Below are 26,175 nucleotides of genomic sequence, written 5' to 3' on the forward strand. Positions count from 1 at the left end.
TGTTCTTCCTCTTTTCCAGCCCTACCTTGATATCCATAAGATGATCCCCACAAAGGGTCAAGCTCAGCTTGGGGTCCCCCAGTGAGCAGTTACACCCATGGAAATTATGGTGACCCTTTTTTTTTTCATCGTAGCAGGAAATGGCCAACTTTTTATGGGACAGATGGGAAGCAAGTTCATGTTCCCGGCACATATCATTTCTGTTTCAACAAGTTCTATGCTAACTAACACAAACAACAAACAACAAATAAATGCACATTTTAAATGGAATTGTATATATGGGGGGGGGGGGGAGGAGTCAAGCCAGATCCACAACACTGATCATTTTCCTAGATTCAGCAGCTCTTAAATACCCTGCTCTTCTTGCTTGAGTCTGGATAGGAACATGTATATTCTTCAAATATTCTCTCTCTCTCTTTCTCTCCCTCCCCTGTTTTCTTTCTTTCTATCTTTCTTTTTAAGGAAAAACTGAACTGTTTTCTCTTTCATAAATGCTTTTTGAGTTAAACGTACAATTTCTCAACAGCTGTTACATAACACACAGAGTGGTGCTCAGGCCAATGCCCAAACAGCTGTATTTGCAGAGTCATAGTTGTTTGTGGATTCAAAACTGGTTCATTTGATGTCTAGAAGGAAAAACACCAGCGGTAGAACATACTTGACATTCCATCTTACTTTCTGAATGAGCACATCACTCATTGTATTTTCTTGGATAATTATATAATATCGTGCTCTTCAAATCAAGCATTATGCATGTAGCTAAAGGAAACTCCGGAGATAGTTACCATGCCTGCCCTTCTAATTGGCCAAGTATTAACTAAGCAGTGAGTATGCACTGGTCATTCTTCAAATTTACTTTGTTGGCTGAGCTGACCTTTTTCTCCCAAAGCCACATGCCTGACAGATGTATTCTGAGGCTTAGTTTTTAGAAGTTTATTTCTGGGAATGATTACACGAGTTAAAGAAAGAAAGAAAGAAAGAAAGAAAGAAAGAAAGAAAGAAAGAAAGAATCTTTTCTTCTTTTCATTTACAGAAGAAAAAACTAGCTTGGGCAATATGATGGGTACCAGGTAGGCCTACTTCTTGACTTGAGTCAGAGTTGGGTATTTTCATCTTATGACAGAGCGAGTGATTTAACATGAGGTCCTCAGCAGAGAATATTTTATCATTTTCTTCTCTGTGACAAGCTAAACTGCATATATCTATATTTATACATATAACTCTATCTATCTATCTATTGATCCACATACACACAGTCAAAGAAGACAAAAGGAAATTATTTTATAATTATTATAAATAAGTAAAATATTTTATAATATAATAGTTATGTTGTTGCCTCCAAGGTTTCATAAGGCTGTTTTGTTTTTAGATTGATTTTTAAATTTAAAAAATTATGAGCAAGTGTGGGAAGAAGGTATGTGCTCATGAGTACCTACAGAAGGCCAGAAGAAAGTGTCAGGTCTCTTAGTGCTAGAGGGACAGGTGGTTGCGGGTCATGACATGAGAGCTGAGAATAGAGAGCCTGTCTTTTGCAAGAGTAGTTAGTTTGCACTATTAGCCAACGAAGCATCTCTGTGGCCTACGAAGTCTTTACTCACACCAGGAAATGTACAGGCTACCATATCTGTCATCACCAAACCCAATCTCATCAGACTGCACTTCTCTCCATGGCTTCATTCAACATGAAATTCCTGACAAGATAAAATCTCTTCCTCTTACAATATGAGTAATTGAAATTCAAGTGAGATTGGATAGCAAAAATTAATTTTCTCCTCTGTGACAAGCTATATCTATATTTATATTTATACTTATAACTATAGGTTCAGATGTAAATATGAGAATTTCTGCATTGGAAGTGCACTCAAGCTGAAATCCTAATCCAGTGACAAAGTGTGAGGAAGTGGGATTCTTGGGATCAAGTGCGTCATGGAGGGGAAGCCCATTCGTGCTGCTAGGGATGGATCCCAGGACCTCCTGCATGTTAGGCAAGCCCTCTATCAGGGAAATCCAGCCCAGGTTTGCCTGCCAACTCTTTCTATGCAGAGATCCAAGGTCATGCCCGGACTCTGCCACTCAGAAGTCAGTCCTCAAACTGCCTGACAACACTCAACTCTGACAGAGGACTTCTGGCTTCCAGACCGTTAAATAATAACATCTTGTTTTTAAAGTTGAGAATTTTGTGGTAGGAAGCTAAAATGGCTAGGATGACTTTTGTTTTCTTTCCTTTTCTGTTCTTCTTTTACATTGACTGATTGTGAGCTCCTGGATGGTTCACAGGAGCTCAGTCTTGTTCACATAGGCCATAGGCCTCATGCCCACCCCTTGACCCCCTGCTGCCTTCAACATGGTTAAGCTAGCCCCATGGTAGACATGCTTTTACATTTTAATGACTATAATTTTGTCTGATACGGTATCATTCTGGCTCACATTGAGGGTTTAAAGGCTAAATAATTTGTAAAAAGTAGCCCTTGTTTGTGCTTGATTGATAAACTGATGCTAAAAAAGCATGTATTAAACTACATGCATGCATTTGTGGGATACTTCCTGTTCAGTTACTATTCTCCATTTAGCCATATTTCATCACCTCTGATTTTTTTTTGTCTCCCTACATATTTCATCATTGCCTTCCTAGTTGTTTCCTGCAACTAAGATATGTCATGTATTCCTGGCATCTGATATAATTGGGGCACTGACTTGATAGTAAGGCCTCTAAAACTGACTGTGGATTAAAGACTTTATGCAATAATTATTTGCGCTTAAAAGGGGTTTTGCCAAACCTATGGGTCAAAGCCATCTCACGGAACTTGGTTGCCATGGGCTGTACAATGACTTTGCCAACACTTGGTGTTTTATCTATGCATTTCACTTTGTTTCTTAATAGCAGAAAAAAAAAACCCACTGGACACACTCACAAGACCATCTGCCGTGGACTACTATGAAATGTGTTGTAGCTGCCCCAAAGTTCCCCACATTTGTATTACGCATAGATTACCCCACAACATGTTCATCATTTTGCGAGAAATAATTCTTGTTCTCCACTTTTGCACCCATAACTTCGATCACCTTAGCTCAGTCATTTGAGTGAGGTAGCGAGTATGAGTGGGATCAGGCTTGGTGCTGAGCCACAGGTATCATGAGAACTGAGATGTCAAGACATGGAGGAATGGTGGTCCTTCCCTTCCTCTATGATGTGCCAAACTCTTTAATGGTTAAATGGGATAGGCATAGGGAAGAACCAGGAGAGTAGAGCTCAACAAATGGCTATGAGAGGGGGAAAAAAAAACAACCAGCATTTGCATATGGAAACCTGTCAGAGCTTCAGAAGATACTGGGCCCTCACTCAGATCACCAACCCCTTTCTACTTCCTCCAATTACCTCTACTCTAAATTTCAAATACATCCAGTTATTTAGTCTCTGATTATTTGAATTTGTCTTGAATGAAATAGACACCCAAACATTTGCACCAGAGAGATGCAGGGTAGAGGTTAACCTTGTTGGTTAGGTTTTTGTTTGTTTGTTTGTTTGTTTGTTTTGTTCTGCCTGCATGTACACCTGCATGCCAGATCACCTTATAGATGGTTATGAGACACCATGTGGTTGCTGGAAACTGAACTTAGGACCTCTGGAGGAACAGAAAGTGCTCTTAACCTCTCAGCCATCTCTGCAGCGCCAATAAGAATGTTTGTTTGTTTGTTTCATGGAGACTCTTACTCTCAAACTCACAGTTGGATGATGACTTATCTTGCAACAAACCGAAGCAAAGCACACACAGTTTGTGTTTCTACCAAGTGATGTTTCCCAGCTCCAGCACAGAGCACAAACGAATTCAGAACACTGGCCTTGCCCTGTAGCCTTTGCCAAGGGACAACAATATCACTGGGAAACTGAGTGAAATGTCAGCACACTCTGATCCTGGGTCCACATACTCTCATTTAAAAATTTTACTTTATGAAGACAACCAAATACATGTAAGTTAGGACCATATATCACAACACATTTTTTTTATTTATTCTAAGAGTATTCTCGTGTTCTCCTGTTTGAGTCCCAGGCTCAAGTGCTTCCTGGTTCACACTCCCTAACAGAGTAACTGGTGGAAAAGGGTGAAGGCTAAGTAATCATTCAGGAGATTTACTATCACTCGTTACCACTCTAGAGATTTAGTATCATTTTTAAATTTAAACATTACTAATTGGTCCAATAAATCATACTTTTCAAAAAAAATTTCAAAGGACATGGTAATATTAATAGAATTTTTAATAAAGTAAAAGAGTATAGATGCATGTGTACATATAAAAGCCTTTATTTCCTACTGCAAAAGACAGAGGCCCTTCCTAAGACAGCCAAGCAGGTGCCCAGGTTCAAGTCTACCTCCGAGAAGATAGAGTGTGATTGTTGTCAATCTGATTAGATCTAAAACCAACTAAGACTCTTGCCTCTCGGCGAGTGTGCCAGAATGCTTCCTGGGAGAATTAACTGGAAGAAAAGACTGGTCTCTAGAGTGGGAATCATGTTCTATGGTGGACCAGATACAGTGAGAACTGAGAGGAACGTCTCTACTGCTACTGGTCCCTCCTCACCTTCACTCCTTGCTAGTGATCACATCGTATCTATGTAGATGCCCCTTCTTCTGCCATCCTTGGATGGCACTACGACCAAGCTTCTCTTACCTGCCAATGAGGACTGAAAGCCTCCAACTCTCTGGGAATCCTCTAGGACTTCAGCACCAGAGTGATGTGGCTAAGGCATTACACATCATGGTTTTAATAGATAACCTATTAAAGCCAATATAATAAATCCCCTTGCAATATACATTTATTTTACTTATCTCATTGTTCTAGATAACCCTATTTAATACAATAGGGTTTCAGAATATTTGAGCCATAAAAAATTAGACTATTTAAAACATGAAAAGATAGCTAGTCAGTGGTCTGCGAATGCATACTATTACTCATAGCTATTTGTTAGATCCCTATTCAGAAAATGGCTGGATTAGTTCATCTGAGGGTAGACCCTCTGACATCAAGAGGTGAATCCTACGAGTCAAAGGTTAGACAGAAGCAGCCTTCAAACCCCTGAAAAGTAACTTAAGCAAGTGTTATTATAAACTCATGTATCCGAAGTGACATCCAGAGCAAAGCCAGTGGGCGATTGCTAATATACAGACCAAATGCATGAGCTGAACCAGCAGAGGATTCTAAACTTAACCTAAAGTGAGAGTTTATATCAGTTAAGATCAGTGGTTTGTTTAGTTTTCACCTCTGGTTAAACAGCTGAAATTATACTTTAATGTCTGTCCTGGTTTGAGTGTGACTGTCTTCCAGATGCACATAGGATGAGCGCTTGGTCCCCAGGTGATACACTGAAAAAATTCAGAGGCGCCAATCAAGGACCATGCATGGGCTGGACCAAGTGTTCCTTTTTAATTGATAATCCAATAATCAAGGTAATTATCAAAGTAAAATTTGCTCTAAAAGGATCAAATAATCCTAGTGGGCTAAGAACAGCTCTTTGAAAAATAAAAATCAGTAGAATATAATATATACCTATGCACTACATGTAATGTGGGTCAATATCTTCACATAAAAAATGTTCAAATGTATTTTTATGGTAAAATGGTATGTTTCATGTGTCTTAAAAGTATATGTTGTATTAAAGATGACATGAAAATATACACCTTATACATTATATCAATAATTGTTTGTTGGAAATAAAGTTATTGGAAGTTATAGCCCCTGGAAATTAAATGTCAATTTTGTTACCATCTCAGAGTAGAATTTAAGGAAGAAATCACATGACACATTAAATGGAGCAAATTCTAGGGAGGGATGTCAGAGCTCCCTGATCAGCACAGAGTCCTGTTCAGTCGTGGCAACAGGCACATAATGATCTTAGGTCCACACGTCTCACAGTGAAACACTTGATGGGAAGCATTCTCATCAGCGGTGTGGTCTTGGAGGATAAGTCCCAGCTTCAGAACTGTAAGCTCATTTAGGCCTTTTCTCCATCCAGTTCTTGGTGATGGTGGAGACCGTCAACATTCACAGATGTATTTCACAGGCTCCCCTGTGATTTCATGTCTGAACCTATTGTGAAGCAACCCAGACTGTTTTTTGAAAGACCTTTCAGAGGAATAAATAGTCATCCTTGATGTAAATACTGCCTATTGCTTAGAAAATTGATGCAAAAGGCAGTACAGTCTCCATGTGAGCCCCATAATATAAGGAGTAGAGGTTGTCTCAGACATGAACCCTGTTGCCCATTCATTGATCACTTCCCACTGCGGGGGAGGGCCATGCCAGGCCACAGAGGAAGAGGATACAGGCAATTTTGGTGAGACTTGATAGGCTGGGGTCAGTCGGTAGGGAAAGAGGGCTCCTCCTTCTGAGGACTGGGGTAAGGGGGGAAGGGGCAAAGGCAGAGAGAGGGTAGGTACAGGAGAAGACAAGGGAGGGGGCTGTAGTCGGATGTAAAGTGAATAAATTAAAAATAAACAAACATATTTTTTTTAAAGAGAGAAAATAGTTTCTACCAGAAGCACTCTGATTTAATGCAATTGTGTTGGATATGTTAATGACAGCTGCATTTATATCAGCATCACAGTCATTTTGTGACTTAAGAAGTACGGGGCAAAACTTTAATCTGCTTCCAAAAATTTTCAAAATAACAGATGCAAACCTGGGGTGGGTTCAGTTTACTTTTCTGTTCTTAACTTATTTTTTTTCACTAAGGCTCCCCCTTTCTGAGGATTTTTTTGAATTTGTAATTATGACATTAACATATAGGGTTTAATATGTGTCTACTCAGAGTTGCCCTGTACCTGCTTCTTTTGAAAAAAAGATCTGTTTTTAAAAGTCCTTATCTTAGGTCTAGAATTTGAAAGTTCATTCTAGAATTTATAATCAAAGAAAAATGAAAAGAAAAAATGTCATTTTCAAATTAAGTCTTCATAGCCTGCTCTCAGGGTTACGAAAAGCAGCAAGTGGACAGGTGACCTTAGTTGGTTTTATTTTGTCATCAGAATAAATTAGATTCCTAGATGCTTTATTCTATATTTGAGAAAGTTGCTTATATATGTTTCTTCCATTTTGAAAATGAGACAACCTGAACAAAGAGTATTTTTTGATTATTATGTTTACTACAGAAGTAAACAATGACCCCAAAGAATTAAGAGCAACAGAAGAGAAGGACAGATATACAGACTTCATCTTGCTTTTGGTTGCTTTATGGACCCAAATGAGAACGCAATGATTTTTTAAAAAGGTATTTTCTAAGTGCCTATTATAGCTAGATAAGCCATTGGTGAATAGTTAATGAATCATTTTTGATAAGACAAAGCAGAAATGTCTTCAGGACTGTGAACATGATTTGTATTTCAAATGTGCCAGCATGTACATTATAATATACTCATTTTTGAATTAAAGAAGTATTCTCTAAATCTTGTAAAAAATGAGACAGAAAGGAACCATAAAATGATAAAAATGGATATAGATAGTAGCTACAAATCTAAAATATGTTTTTGGTAAAGAAGCGTAAAGGGGAAAAAAGAGAGAAATGTTTCTGGATGAGAAAGGACTTTAGATTGTAATTCAGTTTTGTCCTAAAAGTGAATGATTATTTCAAAATGGACACAGCAGATAAGCACAAAACTAGAAGGTTAACATATGTCGTATAAAGATTTGTAAACGTTAAACCTGAAAGAAAGATGGGGTGGATATGACTAAGTTGGATGTAATGAAAGGTTATTCAAAATTCCTAAGGCCAAAATTCAACACACTGATGTAGAAACTGAAGACCAACTCTGTTTACAGCAAGGCTCTTAAAGCACTGGGCTGATCTTAGCAATGTTTGCAGAAAAAAAACTTCCTTGAAGAAACAGGATTTAATGTTTCATCTCTTTACCAAATGGACATTTATACCGCAGCGACTGGCTTTTATCCAGGTGCAAAGGCTGTATGATTTCCCACTGCTGGAGGCTTCCTCCTTACCAGCAGGAAAGTTTCTATTAGAAAGAATTATTTCTACTTGAGGCATTTCTTAAGCTTATGCATAATCATCAAGCTTATTTTATAGATAAATATTTATTTATTATATTTTATGGTCAATTTTTTATTATAATACGCTCTGGTCGGAATTTTTCTCTTCTGCAGCTGCTCCCCAGATCCTTCCCACCTTCACATCCTCCCACCTCCATGCTATTTCTTTCTCTCTCTCTCTTTAGAAAACAAAAAGGCAAACAAAAATAAATAAAAATGGCTAATAACACAAAAAATACAACACACACACACACATACACACACAAATCCCATAAAAATACAAAATCAGAAACCAAAACATTGTAGCAAAAGACTAGTAAACAACAAAAAAAAATGCCTGAAAAAATAATATGAGACAAAAATGTCTCCCAAAGTACTATTGAATTCATTTTGTGGTGGCCATCTCCTTCTGCACATGGGAATTGCCCGGAAGTCTGATTTGCATACCCACTGAGACTCTATACCAGAAAACTAATTTTCCCTTTGCAGGTTGTTATAAATTGCCAATGGCTTGGCAGAGATGGGAACTTATGTTCACTTCTTGCTTGAAGGACTGGGACTTCCATCTGGCTGAACCTTTGTAAGCCCTGGACGCTCTGCCACACTCTTTGTAAGTACATATGTGTATCAGTCCTGTTGTATCTGGAAGACATCATTCCTTGTTGTTGTCAGTCCTTTCTGGCTTTTACAATCTTTCTGACTCTTTAATAGAACTCCCTGACCCATGAAGGGAAGGGTTTGGTGATGACATCTCATTTAGGACTGAATGTTTCAAAAATTGTTTACACTCTGGATGTTGTTCCATAGTGGGTCTTAATACTAGAGCCTGTCTATTGCAAGAGAAAGCTTCTCTGATGACTGAGTAAGGCCTGATCTATGGCTCTGGCAAAATGAATAGACAAATACTTACATCTGCTTTTAAAAACGTGCTGTGTAATTCTTGAATGGTTGTTAAATGATCAAATATTACATACTCTTTAAAAGTCCAAACAAAAGAAATATATTGGTTTCCTAAGCCAAATACAGTTGCACTCATTTTTTAAAATCTAAGATCTGCCCTTACTATTTATGTACACATAATTACTGAGTATCCTATTATTAAGGATTTAGGAAGAAACTGTATGAACAATCTCTGTTAAAAGGAAATATTGCTTTAAAATGATAATTAAACATTACACTTTAAAAAATTCAGATTTGATTATAGAATTTTTTATAGTGAGCTCCTGGGGAGAAAGACAAACAACCAACCCCCCCAACAAAAAATAAATTAGAAAACCATCAAAACAAACCCCCAAGTAACAGCAAAACTAAAGGAAAAAATACTAAAGCCAGGGGATTTTGCAATTAGAACAGAAACTACATCCAAGGTGACCCTGAGACTCAGTGCAGAGAATCCTATGGGGTGCTTTAAAGAACCTTCTGTGCTGCAAAATATCAGGAAATAATCCACCAAGTCCATATTTCTCACCCTGAGGTCAGGCCATCTTCTGAGGACACATCCAAGTAGACTTCAGGAAGCCTGATACTCATCTTTAGCTACAATTGAGTAACCCAAGTAAAAAAACTCAAAACTCTTTGCCAGCATTTCTACTAATTATTTCTCTTGTAAGTTTTTAAAATCTTGTCTTATTTAGACATTTAAATACTGTTTAAGATGTTGACAATTTCACTGGGACATTCTCCAAATAATGAAAAGAATTATGATATTGATTTTAGTTAAACTCACAAAGATGGTATTATATCCTCATGTTAATTAAGTTTTTATACTGACGTCTTACTTACTAGGTCTTTTACTTTACCTAGTAAAGTCTTCATGTTTAAGAAGATTCAAAATTTCAATATCTTCATAAAATAATTTTCTCATTATTTAGTGTAGTTTTGAATTGAAAAATTGCTTGTATAAGTTGATGAAGACCTATTTTAACTCTTTCAAAAGGACCTCCATTTATTGACAGGTTACCTCTACATTAAGATCAAATTCTCAGAGTCCAAAGCAATAAAACTTCTTCCAAGAAAAAAATTATCTGAATCAAGCTAGTTGCATTAATATGTTGCTATTGATACTCAGCATATTAATATACAGCACACTTAAGTCTCTGGGAGCCTATGACATACTTAGATCACTGTGTATCTTAGGCAACCTTGACTATATTGACTCTTTGTCTCTGTAAATTCCAATTATACTAAAACAATATACTTCCAACGTCAACAACCATGACCTTTATATCTTAGTAGCCTGTATTTCCTGGTTAAATACTAATGCCAATTATTTCCTTTCTTTATGACTGTTCTTTCTACTCAACTTTGGTTCTTAGGAAGAAGTCTTTTGTCTACTAAGGTGCATATATAGAAAATATATGAGAATTGGCCAACAGAGAGAACTGTAGACTGAGGTTCCTAGATGCCATTCCTACATTAAAGATGCTGCAAGGCCACCCAAATGCTTAGAACATTGTCATTGTAGAGGGATGGAATGTTGCAGACCCAGAACCAAATGATCTTGCTCAGCTGTTGGTGTTTAAAGAGCCATTCAGCCCACCTCTGTGCATGTCAGATATCATCTTTCAGAATGTATTAACTTAGAAGATCAGTAGCTTCCACCAACCTAGACGCTAACAATGCCATTAGCAAGAATAGCATTCAAAAATCAGAGATTCCCCCTGCTTGCTGAATCCCATCTACATGTTTGCCCAGCAAGTTATCTGAAAAGTGCCCTAACTTATTATGTCAGCTCTGTAACTTTAAAGACAGGATTGAGTGGTCTTCTAATTGTAATTTGTTACTGGGGCAATGTGATCTGTGTTTTAGATGCAGAAGCATATATGTCTTGGTTTGCTTCAAGAGTAAGCTTTTGTTTTCTCTTGGAGGCGAGAGTTATGTGTCCTGTCAACGACATTATTTGCTAATATCTAAATATTTGTGTTCAAATACAGGTGAGGCTTTATATCTGTCCTTTGGAACAAAAGGCTCTTCGTCAGCTAGGCTTCTTGAAAATCTTGCAGTTCCAGTTGCAGGCTAAATGCATATTTATTTTATTGCAAAAGTAAAATACAATAGATGATATTTGTGAAAGCTATTAGCAATAAAAACAATCTTTGTATTTACATTTGCCTGCTTAAGTTTGTTCCCACGTTCGAAAAATTTTCAGGTGTAGCTAATCTGTGACCACAACTCCAGTGGCGTTCTAGATCACATTAGCTGCCTGTTGACTTCCAAAGCACAGTGGCACACCTAGTTGTAGCTGCAGTTGCAAGCTTGTGGGCTACGTATTTGTTTTATATGCTTTATTCCCCCCCCACCACATATTAAAGATGTTTACATGAGGAACCAAGATTTTAAGTTTGTGTCAGAAAAGCCTGGAGTTTCATTTTAGCCTTTCTAGAGCACAGGGATCACTGGGCAAATGAAGAACACTATAGATTCTCATCTGCTAGGCCTGGTTCAAGCTAAAGTATGAGGCTTTCTTTGAAGCATCTTGGGTCCCTGGAACTTGCAGTCAGCTGTCAGACGACAGAAGCAGCTCTTGGCCCATTTCCTCAGAGCACAGCCAGCCCCTGAGGGTGAAGCAGAGACTCTCAAACTGGTAAGCACTTTCACTTCAGCTGGGGATATTTTCTTTTTTTTTTAAATTATTTAATTAATTTATTCAGATTACAACTCAATTGTTATCCCATCACTTGTATCCTCCCATTGCCCCCCACTTACACCCTATTCCCCTCCCCTAGGTCTAAGACCTAGGCGGACCTTCTCCCCCACTACATGGTCATAGGCTATCAAGTCTCATCTTGGTAGCCTGCTTATTCTTTCTTTGAGGGCCACCAGGCCTCCCCACCAAGGGGAGGTGGTCAAATATGGGGCACCAGAGTTCATGTCAGAGTCAGTCCCGGCTCTCCACATCACAGTGGGAGAATGTCTTGTCCATTGGCTAGATCAGAGTAGAGGTTCAATGTTTACTACTTGTATTGTCCTTGGTGAGTGCAATAATTTGAGCAGACCTTCCCTGGGCCCCGATCCATCCATCACGATGTTCTTGTAGGTTTCTAGGATCCTCTGGGTCCTTCTATTTCCCCATTTCCTATATTTCTTTTACCTAGAGTCCCAGTAGGATATCCTCACATCTATCTCAATCTCCTGGTAAGTGAACAAAGCTACAAAGTTGGAAACCCTGAGGTTCAGTGAAGCCACCTGCCAAGTGCCACGTGTCCCTGGGGAATCTGATGGAGTGCTTCTGCAAGGCCACACTGCCAGGGACCTCCGTTCTTTATTCTGGTCTGTTCTCACTTAACTCACCTTCTCTTTCACTTTGCATTGTCACATTCCAACAAACAAAACAAAAACAAACAAACACCAAAACCTTATTCCCTCAGGCTTTTCTTTTTCGTTAAGTTTTCTCTTTCTGGTGATGATTAAATCAAACCAATTAAACTTCAGCATAGCTGAGTTTTTGTCTGGTGACTTTCAACCTACAGTGTTTCGTGTTAGATCTGGGTTTAAAGAACAGGACACTGGAGTGCTTTGAATGTGGTTGTGTTTCTGTTTAACTTATGGTTAATACATCTTCAATAGACATTTATATCTCTCATGATTACGTATGCACTTTGTGCTTTCTGTTTGCCTTTGAGTATTTAGGATTGCATTCCACTGCCTGAAGTAAACACTTCAGGTGGAAATAAAAAGCTTTTTTTTTTTTTCCTCTCTCTCTCAGACAAGTTAGAACTTGATGCTGGAAACCATAATATGCAGAGGGTTCTTCAAGATTGCTGTCTGAAGTGTGTGGAACATTCAAGTTTGTGGAGCTATCCAAGCATAAGGGTATTAGTCTATATTGGTTTTGGAGTCTGTCGGCTCCCTCTGAACAACAAGGAGAGGGTTTGTTGGGGATCACTCTGGTGCTACGTATTCTAAGCTAATTACTGGCCCCCAAGATCTGATTGCTTCCTAGATGGGCGCATTCTCATGTATACTTGGCCGTCTTGTATAAATCTTGACTCACCTAATTTAAGGTGATTTGTTAATACAAAATGCTGAAGCTTGGGGTTTGGGAGAAGAAAGAGAGGTAGAGTTTGGTGTTCACAGCCTGGGGTCAAGGAACCGCAAGGAAGAGGAAGCAAGGCAGTATTGGAGGAAAAGGAAAAACAAACCTGGCACAATGGGTTAGTGTGGGACTGGAGAATATGGCAGGATCAGAGTAGATGGATGAGACAGAAAACTTTAACAAGTGTTTATGGAATTATGGATGGGAGGTAGCCCAAATAGAAATTAAACAGTTGCCATGGCATGGGGGCTTGGGAGGTAAAAGATGGCTTAGGAGCTAATATCTGCCATGCACTAGGTAAAGCCTATTCTAAAAAATACAAGGCTGTCTGTGTCTTTATTGATCAATAGTGAGCTAGATAACACTGCCATAATAATTACAGACTAATAATAGATTTATTAGGCCATACTTTTACATTTACCACAACAAGGGTTTCCATGTTTAATACTGGCATTCTTGCTATATACTCCATGACTCTTGGGGGATCACTATCACCCTATGTGCAGTAACTCTATTTATTATATATGTAGTTCATACATATACACATATATGTGTCTATCCACACATATGTATTTTATGTCTATTGCTTGTAAGTTCATTAAATAATATGCTTTCCTATAGCTTTAAAAATACATCCCAGGGGATGTAAAAATGGTTCAGTGCATATACATTGCCAAATGTAATAAATCATAGAGATGGACTTAAACTAAAGCAGCACATTTTCATCTTATCGGATTGAGAAGAGGCTTTTGATAAAAGCCAACATAGTCTGATGATAAAAGTCCTAGTGAGAATAATACTAGACTAACGTACCTCAGCCAAATAAAGGCTATCTATGACAAACCCACAGCCAGTATCATCCTAACTGAGTGACATGTGGTGTCCATAGTCCTTTTCAATATAGCTAATGCAATACAATGATAGAAGAAAAAGAAGGTAAGGAGGAAAAAAAAGGCAAACAACCTCTATTTGTGGGCGGCAGGATACAGATAACGCATGGCAAAAATCTACCAGACCAGTTCTAGAACTGGCCAAGGGTTCCAGGAAAATATCAGGACACAAAATCAATTTACAAAATAGTTATCAAGGGCTTTCCTATACACTAACTACCAAACATGGTGGAGAAGAGGTCATAGATACACTCCCATGCAAAATAGCCTCCCACACAGCCAAGAACAAGCTTAGGTGCTTGAGGATTCTCCAGTGAATTTCAGAGTGGCTGCACCAATTTGCATTCTCACCAATGTGTGTTTCTCCTTCCCCAGCATTTGTTGCCTTGCCAGCATTTGTTGTCAGTTATTTTTTATTGATTTTTGTCATTCTGACATGCATGAGCCAAAATCTCAGTGTTTCCATATGCATTTCCCCAATTGTTAAGAAGGATGAGAACGTTCTGAAATCTTTCTTAGCTGCTTTTCCTTCTTTCTTTCCCTTTTACTTTGTCCACCTGGATTTTTATTATTTTTTAAATTTAGTTTTAATAATACACTTCTACATATACACTTATATTACCACACATGTATATAATAAACTACCTAGAACAAGAAAAACCATGAAACAATTAAGAATTACATAAGTGTTACATACTTAGTGTTTTGGCCATTTGTATTTGGCAACCCTGAAGAAAACATCTTTCCTATCCTGGTGTGTCGAAATTTTTGAATGTAAATCAGTATCTATCATATCTCATTATTATCATATTAAAACCTCTATCTAGACCGAAAAACATCTTAACCCCTAAACAACTAAGCTTAATCATAAAACTAAACTATCTGGCCTTCAACCTCATCAGAAACGTGAGAAGGAATAAAATTTATTACCTGAGTATACAGGGAGTGCAGATTATTAGCTTTCCAAATGAGAAGATGCCAGAGACAATTTCCTACCTGAGCAGTCACCCTTCTGGCCCAAAATATCTAACAGACATATTTGTGAGGCAGGAACTATTCAGGACTTGCTTACCCTGTCTTGGCAGAGTTTGGCCATCGACTCTGCCTGCATCCAAGCTTGCTCTTTCTTAGGCAGAATTCTGTCTGTGGTAGAAATGAGGACATTTTGGCTTGTTTGCCACATTTGAAGCCATCTCCATAAGGAGGTTCTTTTCTATTCATCATCCTCTTTGAGGTAGACTGGGTGTTACCAGGAGTCAACCTGTCTCATTGTCAGTGAATCTTTAAAATAAAAAAAAAAACATTTTTAAATGCCATATTCTGTATGTCTCTGAGGTTTTTGAAGGCTTTATCTAACTCTTTTACCTTATCTTTCTATATATCTATCTATCTGTTGCACATAAGATATATATTCTTGTGATAAAAATAGACTTATAATTTGATCAACTACAAATTAACTTGTATAACTTATTTATCCTAAACAGCCTACAATAGCACTTTCAAAATATTGAAAGTAGACCTTGTATTTTAATTGAGTTATATGGGTACAATACCTCATATTAGCGTAGAAATATATATAATGTGTGTGAAGACTAATCTTAAATTTGAATTCTATAGCACTTTATCTAATATTAAACTTATTTTTCATCAATACACAAAATTATATGCTAGTTAATTAAAAATAACCTTGTGAGTGACAATTAAGGCATTAAGTTGAGGAATAGATTCACTAATCTACTTTTTGTTCTATTTACCCTATATATTTCTATATTTCCTCTTCTTTCTTTTCAACACCTATGTCCAAACCTAAGAATGGAAGATAAAGTAAAAGAGAGATATCCCTGAGTCCAACCTTGTTTTCTCTCTAAATAAGACCAATACTAACTTATAACCAATTGCCACTGAAAATAACTCTCTTTAAAGCAAGAAAGCAACCAAAAACCTACCAGACCCCCTTAAAGGAAATGGGGCAGCCTTCTTTTATGGTTTTTTTCTGGCTGATTTGGGACCAATAATACCTTTGTAGGGGCCCAAATAAAATTGGGGAAATAGTTAAATAAGCTAGGAATCGCATTTGTGGTCCAATATCTAAATGTTGGGAAATTGCAGTCTTAATTAGAGTCCTGATGAGACTTGATAGACTTAGGTCAGATGTTACGGAGGAGAGCTCCCCGTAAGGTGATGAGAGGTGATAAGAGAGGCAAGGGGGATCTGTAGGGGATGAGGGAGGGGGATATAATCGGGATGTGAAGAATTTAAACTGCAGAACAAGGAGGTAACTTGTATTGCTAATCCAGCTATATGGGAATATCTCTGAGACTGGCTGAAACATGAATGTCTAGGCATAGACAAGGCTTCTTGTTGCCTACAGACCCCTATGAATGATTATTAGGTGCATGAATGAAGATTTACAGTTGTCATTTTTTTGGCTCATACAAAGAGCAAAGAACCAGCCTTCATTGTCCTGTCTTCAGCACACCTTATACATTTATAATTTTAGGGCTGTATAATGCTTGTGAGAAATTATATGTTTTCAGAACAAAAGAACTGGACACTGACATTGGATCAGATCTGACAGGATTCATTCCTCTCAGCATGCTGGACACTGGCATCCTGCATCCTTTATGTTTTAGCACCAAGTGCTTACTCTGTTCCTCATCAGAGTAAGACAACCTCCAGGACACCTTCAAAGAAAGCTTCCAATCCCAACTGGTCCAGCATTTCAGACTGTCCCACACAGGACTCTAATTATTTTTTTCTTTTAAGAACTATGTTAGACAGGGCAGTGATGGTACACGCCTGTAATCCCAGCACTTGGGAAGCAGAGGTAGGCGGATCTCTGAGTTCATAACCAGCATGGTCCACAAAGTGAGTTCCAGGACAGCCAAGGTTATACAGAGACCCTGTCTGAAAATATAGACACAGACACAGACATATACAGACACACAGACACAGATGCACAGACACACACACACACACACACACACACACACACACACACAAAGAAACAAACTCTGGTCAGATCCAGAAAGACCTCTCTCATGAAACCTTTAAATGTCTAATGAAAGAGCCTGAGAAAGATATTATTAGAAGATGGACCCACCCCCTGTCCTCACAAACTGGAAGAATATTATGAAAATGACCATCCCTCCCCAAACAGCTTATAGATCCAATGCAGTCCAGATCTATTTCCCAATCGTAATCTTCACAGAAATAAACAAGTATAAAATTTATATGGAACCACAAAAGTCTGTGTATAGCCAAAGCAATCTTGAGTAAAAAGGATGATGCTGGAGAAATTCTTGTACCAGATTTCAAACTATATTGTAGTACTATGATAATAAAACTAGTGTGGTACTGGAAAACATTAAACATGTAAATCAGTAGAGAGAAATTGAAGCCACTATCTTGAGTATGTAAATGTACAGCTGTCTGATATTTGTCAAAGATGCCAAAAATATACACTGGAGAAAAGACAGCATCTTCAACAACTGGTGGTTGTAAAAACTGGATGTCCACATGCAGAAGAAAGAGACTTGAGTTATGACTATCACTATCCAGAAAAAATAACTCTGAATGGATCAAATGCATCACATTGTGAAACATAAAACACTGAATCTACTCAAAGAAAACATAGTCAATACCCTACAAGATATTTGTGTTTAAAGATATTTCTCAATAGGACTCCATTTGCTCAAAAATTAAGGCAAACAACTAAAAGTGGGGCATCATAAAGCTTGAAGGCTCTATAAAGCAAAGGAAACAATCAGTCAAGTGAACACAAAGCCCAGAGAGAGAGAGAGAGAGAGAGAGAGAGAGAGAGAGAGAGAATCTTTTTCAGTTATACAATATGACAGAGGATTGATATCTGGAATATGCAAAGAACTCAAAATCAGTAACAAACAAACAAACAAATCCCCCAAATGACCCAATTAAAAAATTGCTACACATCTAAGCACACATCAAAAGAAAAATCAAGAATGGGTAGGCAGTAACTCAGAAAATGCTCATCCTTCTTAGCAATTATGAAAACATTTTGAGATTTTTTTTTCTCATGCTGGTCAGAGTGGCAATGATCACTAAAACAACTGGCAATCCTCATTCACTGTTGGTGAGAAGACAGAATGGTGTAGCCAATCTGGAATTCACTAGAGAATCCTCAAAACAAACAAACAAACAAAAAACCTAAAATAAAATTACAATATGATCCAGCTATACCTCACTTTGGCAGATGCCAAAATTAACACCCTAGCCCCTAGATACTAGTTCAGCCATGTTCACTGATGCTCACCCAAAGTGTCTAGGAAGTAGAAACAACCTTAATGTCCTTCCAATGGCAAATAGAAACTATTATTGTTTTCCTTTCAAAATTAAAGTATCCTTTTACTTCATTTCCTGATCACATTGTCAAGAAAGTTCAGTAAAATATTGACTAGGATTGATATAGGCTAAAGTTACCATGATGTTTCTGATCATAAGAAATGCCTTTAATCTTTCATCGTTGCAACAATGAGTACTGATTGTTTTTGATGTTCTCATTCTTAATTCTTACTCCATTCAAGAATGGTTATAAATGTGCAAAAGTGTTTATCTTTCATTTAGTTTGGTAACTGTCTGGTAACATACATTAACCCAAAGTCCTGCTAATCTTCATTTCTAGGAAAAATTACACTTTGTTATAAAACAATATCCTTCATTGTACTTTAATGACTTGATTAATGAAATTGACATGGATTTTTTTTTTACATATCACTTCAAAATGACACGATTTTTTTTCCCCTTGCCAATGGTTTTTCCCAGGCTTGTTTTGCTTTTTTTCCTTTGCTTGTCAACCCCCCCACCCCTTCCCCCTTTCTTTTTTTTTTTTTTTCTCTCGAGACAGGGTCTCTCTGTGTAGCCTTGGCTATCCTGGACTCACTTTGTACACCAGGCTGGCCTCGAACTCACAGCGATCCGCCCGCCTCTGCCTCCCGAGTGCTGGGATTAAAGGCGTGCGCCACCACGCCCAGCTCCCCTTCCCCCCTTTCTATTTCCACCCTCTCCTATCACTCTTTCTTCATGCAGAAGGAATTCTAGCTTGACAGCTATTTGAGCACACTGCATGCAACCATCCCGGTACCATTTTGTTCTCTTTGCTGACCCTGTAGCATCACCTGCCAAACCAATGATTGGCCTTTTAAAGCAATTTTATCTATTTTAATATTTCCTTCCTATGTGTTTTCTTTATTCTCTCTCTCTTTTTTTTTTAAAGCTTAACTTAGGTATCCCTAAAATTGGATTTGTTTTTTGTCTTGCTTCAAGGACACAGTGCTTCTTGAATCTGAGTTTTTGTCCACTCCTGCAGAGAAACATTCTCTGATACCATTTCTGTAGCATGTCTTTGTTCCTTCCGGCACTGCTGTTTAGTCTTAGACAATGCTGTTCTGTTGTATTAGTCATGCACCCTGCTTCCCTATTTTTGTTTGTCGTTTCTCACTTTATGCTTCATTATGAATCTTTTCCTTCCCTAACTAGTTCATCAATTCTACTTCCTAGAGTGTTCACACTTTTATAATACTTTATTCACTGAAGTTTTTATGAGAGATCATTTTTTAGTTACAAAATGTGGCTATGCATTTTAAATTCCCCAGGAACCTTCTCAAAACTTGCCCTTGTCTTTGTAGCATTAGCATTTTAAAGGTTGTTCCTGATAATTTCAACCATATGTGTTTGTATTTTCTGTAGTTTTCTTAAGGTTATGTTGGTGTTTTCCTTTCCTCTTACTCTGCCAAAAAAATAAGTATTAGGAATGTAGCTTAAAATTGTGTTTGTGGAAGTAAGCAGAGATTTAAGATGATGTTTTCTTCCTTTATTTGGTGTTGCAAAGCTCTTGGTGTCTCCAGTCTTTGCAGACAGCTGTGATTCTCACGTTCTGAGACTAAAATAGGGGATATACCTCACTACTACTCTAAGCTCTCTGCATGCTGTAGGTTAAATACCAGAAGGTGTGGCCTGGCAGATGCTCAAGTAGACTTCTGCAATCAGAAAATGCCCTGAGTCCTGGAGCCCCCAGAGGGAAACTCCTCTTAACAGGCTTATGCAGTTGCAGAAACCAGCCTGATGATATGTCACTATCTAATTTGCATCCCTCAGATCTAAGAGATTTATATGTGCCATATATATTCCACTTTTTCTAGTTAATTAGTTGTTCTTCAGTGGAGAAACCAGTCCAAATTATTGGTTCTGCCATTATTAGAATTAGAAATTAAGGCAACTCTTCCTTTTGTTATGAAATTTTCTTTGTTGGGGGATGGTATGATGTATTTTGATGCTAATTATTGTTTGTTGTCTCTGTGGCCCACCTTTGCTTAACAAAAAAGTCCATCCCACCTGGGCAGGGTAGATGAGAAAGGTGTGGCTAAGGGTCCCAAGAAGGAGAGAGAGGAATTCTGGTAAGAAAAAGAGAGACTCCTTGGAATATACCCAGAGGATGTACTACTACACAACAAGGACATATGCTCAACCATGTTCATAGCTGCCTTATTCATAATAGCCAGAACTTGGAAACAACCTACGTGTCCCTCTATAGAAGAATGGATAAAGAAACTGTGGTACATTTACACTATGGAATACTACTCAGCTATTAAAAACAAGGAATTTCCAAAATTTGTGGACAAATGGATTGAACTAGAAATTGTCATAATGAGTGAGTTCACACAGAAGCAAAAAGAGCTAAATGGTATATACTCACTTATATCGAGACACTAGTCCAAGGTGTACGTCCCCATGAAAAACTGTACCTACCAGAATAGTGGGTAAGAGGGGAGGACATCCTATTGAAACTTTAGGTGTGAGAAGCCTGGGAGAAAGAGGAAATGGAAGGATCCAGTGGGTCCTGGAAAACTACAGGCGAGTCTGGGCCCTGGGGCCCTCCGCAAACTGTGGCAACAGCCAAGGAAAAAATAGGCAGTAAAAACCTTGAACCCCTACCCGGACTAGCCGATGGACATTCTCCACTGTTGAGTGGAGAAGGAGATCTAACTTTCACACAAACTCTGGTGCCCCATATTTGAACATGTCCCTTGGACGGAGATGCCTGGTGGCACTCAGAGGAAAGATAATAGGTCACCAAGGAGAGACTTGATACCGTATGAGCATATTCAGGGGGAGGAGGTCCCCCTCAGACACAGACTTAGGGGAGGGGAGGGGAGTAGGGGGGAAGTGGGAGGAAGGGAGGAATGGGAGGATACATGGGATGGGCTAACAACTGAGATGTAATATGTATAAAATAATAAAAATGTATTTAAAAAAAAAGAGAGAGACTTTCATTAGAAGAAGGAGAAAGACAGGAGGAGAAAGTGGAAGGCTGCCATGAGTTAGACGGAAGAAAAACACGTGGCAGAGTAGATGGAGAATCCGGCCCAGATGAAGAATATTAACAAGTATTTGGGATTATGTTGGGGAGGTAGCTTGATAGAAATTATTAGAAGCAGATGGAGTGGGATTGATGCAGCGATCCCGTACCTGCCCCACTATTTTAGGAAGTAGTTTAGAGGATATCTGCCCTGGCCCAGGTTAACTAAAGGCTATTTTAAAATATAACAAGTGTCAGTGTCTTCATTGATTGCTAGCCCAGCCTACTAATAATACAGATAATTTAAAAACAGCATTGGGTAAATGATAATTTTGTATTGTTAGATTGATTTCTTTCTCGGTCATTTTCAAGTGTTTTTTTCTATGCTCAGCAGCTTATTGTTATTTTTACTATGGTGTGTCTGGTGTGTAATTTTCTTCTGTTTTGTGTTCATTTTGATACTTAAATCTGTGTTTCATGATTTTTGTTAGTTTTTGCAGATTTCTTAGTTTTCCTTTTCATTAATTCACTCATAGTGACAATTTAAACCCTTTCAATCTATTGAAAAATCTTTTTTTTTAAATCCCCTGTCACCCAGTCCGTTTTCTGCCTCCTGATTAATGTAGCAAATCCCCAGTTTACCTCATCTCTATTTAGTTCTCACCAACCTGATGCTTAGATCCATTGAATTTTTATTAAAATGATTTTCCTACATTTTAAAATAAACCTTCAGTCATTTACAATGTTATATTTGCTACTGCTTTTAAATAAGATGGAAAAAATGTCATTGTTGAACTAAAAGATTTGAGGGAACTACGGAATGTACTACATCTTTATGCATAAATGGTAAAAAAGAAAGTCTGAAATTCTCCTCTGGATTGACATTAAAGAACACTGGAAAGTATCTGTTTAGACAGTGGACTTGGTGAAGCCCATGCAGGCTCATTTGGGAGAGCTTATGAATCACAAGACAAAGCAGCAACAGCTTCCAAAGGCTAAACGTCTAAAGGGCTCATTTGTTTAAGTAGCACATTCAGAGATGTTCTAGGGAGCTGCACAAGGCTACACTCTTTTACTCACAGAGCTCCGTGTGAGCAAGGGGACGGGAACCAAGACTTTTCTTAGTGTTCTCAACCCACACCTTATCAGAGCTAAATGTAAGACATGGGATTGGATCTGTTGCTTGCTGACTGTACAGGAAGAAGGGTCATTTCACCCTTAACTTCCTAGTACCCCTTTCTTGGCATTGGGAGTTACCACAGTGCTAAGTCTCATACTGGAACACCAGAAACGCTGACAAGGGCAATTCATCTGTTTATCAACCTCAAGAAAGAAAGATTCTTTTTCCACCCACTCTTGGCTGAGGCTATGACCACACCCCTATCCGGTCCTTCAGAGGACGTGTTTTTCTATTACATTCTTGAGAGTGTAGAAGTCATTGAAAGCTGTGGGTCTCAGTCCTACTTCCTCTGCAAAGCTTCCTGCTCCCCTTTCCTTGATGCTCAAACCTCAGCTCATCAAGGCTGAACACCCCAAAGGACACAAAGAACTTGACTTTCTCTAAGATCTCAGATTCCTCTGTTCTTTTGATTTCTGGAATTTCCTCAACCTTTCTCATTGGGCCAATGGCATATTTGTCACTTTTACATTGCATTTTTAGTTGTGAAATACCCAGTCTGATTTGACTTCTCATGAAATCTAGCCTGCTATAATGAATGAAATGGAAATTATTCCTTTAATCAGAAAAGGAAAAGCTCAGTCACTTACAGGACACTCAACTGGCTCCTGGAACTGCAGTGCTTTAATCGTTTGTGCATTTTTACTCTTATGTGTTTTAGGACTAGCAATCAATTTCTTGAAGGTGTATCACTCTCTTCCATTATAATTTTTCTTTTTAATACTCATAGATGTTCTGTTTGGAAATGTATTTCCTGATTACAGCCTGTTTCCTCTCACCTTTCCCCTTTCTTAGACTCTCTTGATTAACTTAACGTTAAAAGTTATAAGTTAATCTTATTTGCTTCTGTATTAGCTTTTATGCTACTATTTAGAATTGCAAATTAAGCCAAACCAAGACAAAAAATCCACCAGTACTCAGACGACTTTGAATATGTCTGAAAAAATTTAGTGTTTCTCATTTTGCAGGAGGGGTTCATATTGTGGCCAAGCAACTCTGTGAGTTCAAATGGAAGCACCAAGTAAATATGTGTCTGGTAATACACTCATTCTCAAACATAAAAGTTCAATCACCACACCGTGACCTCTGCTCCTGACTTCTGCTTCTGACCCAGCCTCCTCTCCCCTAGCCACTGTCTTTGATGATACCGGCAGGGACAGAGTATGGTGAAATTAATTAGTGAAAAGCCCTTAATTAGTTTTCAGTTCTTCCCCCTGGACAGAGAAATTCAAGGTGCACTCAATTTATCTTTGTTACCCACATGATAAAGAGAATAAAAAAGAGATGAGACCAACACATTACCACACAGAGGCTTAGGGATATGAACTCACCGAGGAGTGTACAGTCATAGCTGTATCTGAAGTCACCGTCACTGCTGTGTACCACTCACAGCTGCAGAGATTGAGCGCAGCCATGACAGGTGATTGAGAGTCCAGGTGAAAAGCATCTAGGAAGGGCATGCGAACAGACTATATCAAAACGTTTAATTTTATGCCTAAAACCTTACAATTTTAGATGGTGTAAATTTCATTAAAATAAATTGCTTTTAAAACACAAAGGGAAGGACAGAGAACCCTGTCTGTGACAACGCCTGACAAGCCAGGTCTATGACAAACACTGCCTGGCTCTTTAACAAAGTAGCAGATTAAGACATCAGGGCTAGTAAAGGCCTGGGCACAAGTTTCCCCTTTATAACTGAATATACTTCGATACTTTCAAGCTGAGCCAGCAACAGATGCCCTTTGGAGATCTGAATTTGACACCATTCGCAATGTTTTTCTGCAGTGCCCTCCTATTTCATCTGCAGTTCTTAGATGCTGTGACAGCACAAACAGCCACTGGCATGTGCTGGACAGCTCAGCAAGGATGGTCCACAAGGCCAGCTTTTGTGTATTTTTCTTTTCCTGAATGCATTTTTGAAGAGACAGTTTCCCTCGAGTGTTCCTTTCTTCAAAGATCTGACCCAAAGTGGGTGTTAATCCAAGATGTCTGTGAGCGATCCTGATTACTTATGAAAAGTGTTTGCACAGCACCCTGACTGTTAGGATTCATTTCTCCTGGAAGTGAGGCTACAACAGCTCACAGCACAGAAATAGCAATTCAGCACCCGGACTTTAAGCATTTTTCAAAACAAATTGTGTGGGAACATAGAAAACAGTTTCTCCCTGGCGATTGCAGAGTGGTTCTTCCTTGACCGAGATTTCAAAGGCTGTTTCTCAACCAAGTGGAGATGATTTTACTAGGAAATAACTCTAAAAATGCAGCAGTGCTTCCATGCATGTTTCTCCATAAAGACAGTTCCTCAGGTGCAGGGGTCATAAACTTCATAAACACCTACAGTACTAAAATGACCTGTTAAAAGTACACACTCACCAAAAAAGTTTGTTTCCACAGTTCAAAGTCTTCAAAGGACTCTGGGACGTTCATTTAGAGATAACATTTCTGTTTGTTTTGTTTCATTTCCAAACATAAAGTAATCCCTGTAACTCAGTCCCTCCAAACTGCAAATTGCTAAAAAAAATAGTTGATACCCAAAATAGTGACATTGGGTCTTCAAAACTGTGTATGTATATGTCCCTCTGCTACACAAATAGCAGGTTCTCCAGAGCAGGGCAATTGAAATACACATAACAAAACTGTCCTATCTTAATGATCATTCTAGTCCATAAAAAAAAAAATTGACCCTAATGGAAGGACTCTTTTACATGTTTGAGCTTTGGGTTTTCTTTAATAAAGACAAAAGAATATTTAAATTTTATTTATTTATGTTACCGATTTACTTACGATTTGGCCAACACATAGAAAAGGCTGTTTGAAGTTTCCTCCCAAAAGGCAGACCACAATATTTAAAGACTGAAGTACGTAAGACCATAGTTGCTAAATGTGGAATTGAGGCCAGAAAATCTGGGTGCCTTCTGATGCCTTTTAGCTTCTGGCTTAGGGAACTATTTCACTTAGTAAATCTATGCTAATTCCTGATGCACTCTGTAGCCACACCAATGAGATACCCAACAGCTGCGACTAGTGCTGAGCATCGACCACTGGTTTCAAATGTGAGGAGATCATTGCTTCAAACCAGGCTTCTAAGGTATCCTGCTGACTACCAGGAAAACAGCAGTCATGACTCCAAGAGGTCATTGTGGCTACTATGAGCATGAGGCTGCTCTGATGCTGTAAAAATCTGAGTAGGAACAGCTTCTATTTTCCCCATGCACAGAAGGAAACAATAAGGCTTGATGAGGTCAGAGTCACACCATCAAGAGTCTTGCTGTCTTCCTAATGCTTCCCAACATTTGAGGTCCCTTTAGTCACTTAGATTTTTGAGCATCTGTGGATATTTTCTAATCTTTCCCTGATCTATAACAATCTGTCTTACACATCCCCTGGCCAAACAAGGACCACAGAGAAAAGTACGGTGTTTGATACACTCTTTTATACGTAGTCAATGGTTGACATTAATACTGAAAGAAAGCTCCCAGCATTGAGTATAATATCTTGTGCTGACTACTTAACTTGACACAAGCTATGGCTATTTGGGAAGAAAGAATTCCAGTGGGAAAAAAATGCCTTGTAGTGGATGTAAATATGTTTTTGTTTTGATCCCAAGTGTAGGATGTGAAACAGACTTGTGTGAGGGTGTGTAATGTTTGTCCGCTGGAAAAGGAATTGCCTCTTGAGGGGACATGGTCTTTGCCAGTTGATAAAC

The 26,175-nt window shown here is 38.4% G+C and overlaps 1 long non-coding RNA gene across 1 annotated transcript in view; it reads right to left on the reverse strand.

Annotated features, from left to right (window-relative positions):
* Nucleotides 1-15,021: 15,021 nt before the first annotated feature.
* The window catches only part of LOC311583360, an 81,587-nt gene continuing 70,433 nt past the window's right edge, over nucleotides 15,022-26,175 (reverse strand). Inside the window, exons 3-4 of the long non-coding RNA XR_014774473.1 lie at nucleotides 23,801-23,916; nucleotides 15,022-15,240 (exon numbers count right to left, since the gene is read on the reverse strand). This is a non-coding gene — a long non-coding RNA (uncharacterized lncRNA). The remainder of the gene's footprint in view (nucleotides 15,241-23,800; nucleotides 23,917-26,175) is intronic.

This window comes from Acomys minous, assembly GCF_964271855.1.
Source record: "Acomys minous genome assembly, chromosome: 2".
NCBI lineage: Eukaryota > Metazoa > Chordata > Mammalia > Rodentia > Muridae > Acomys > Acomys minous.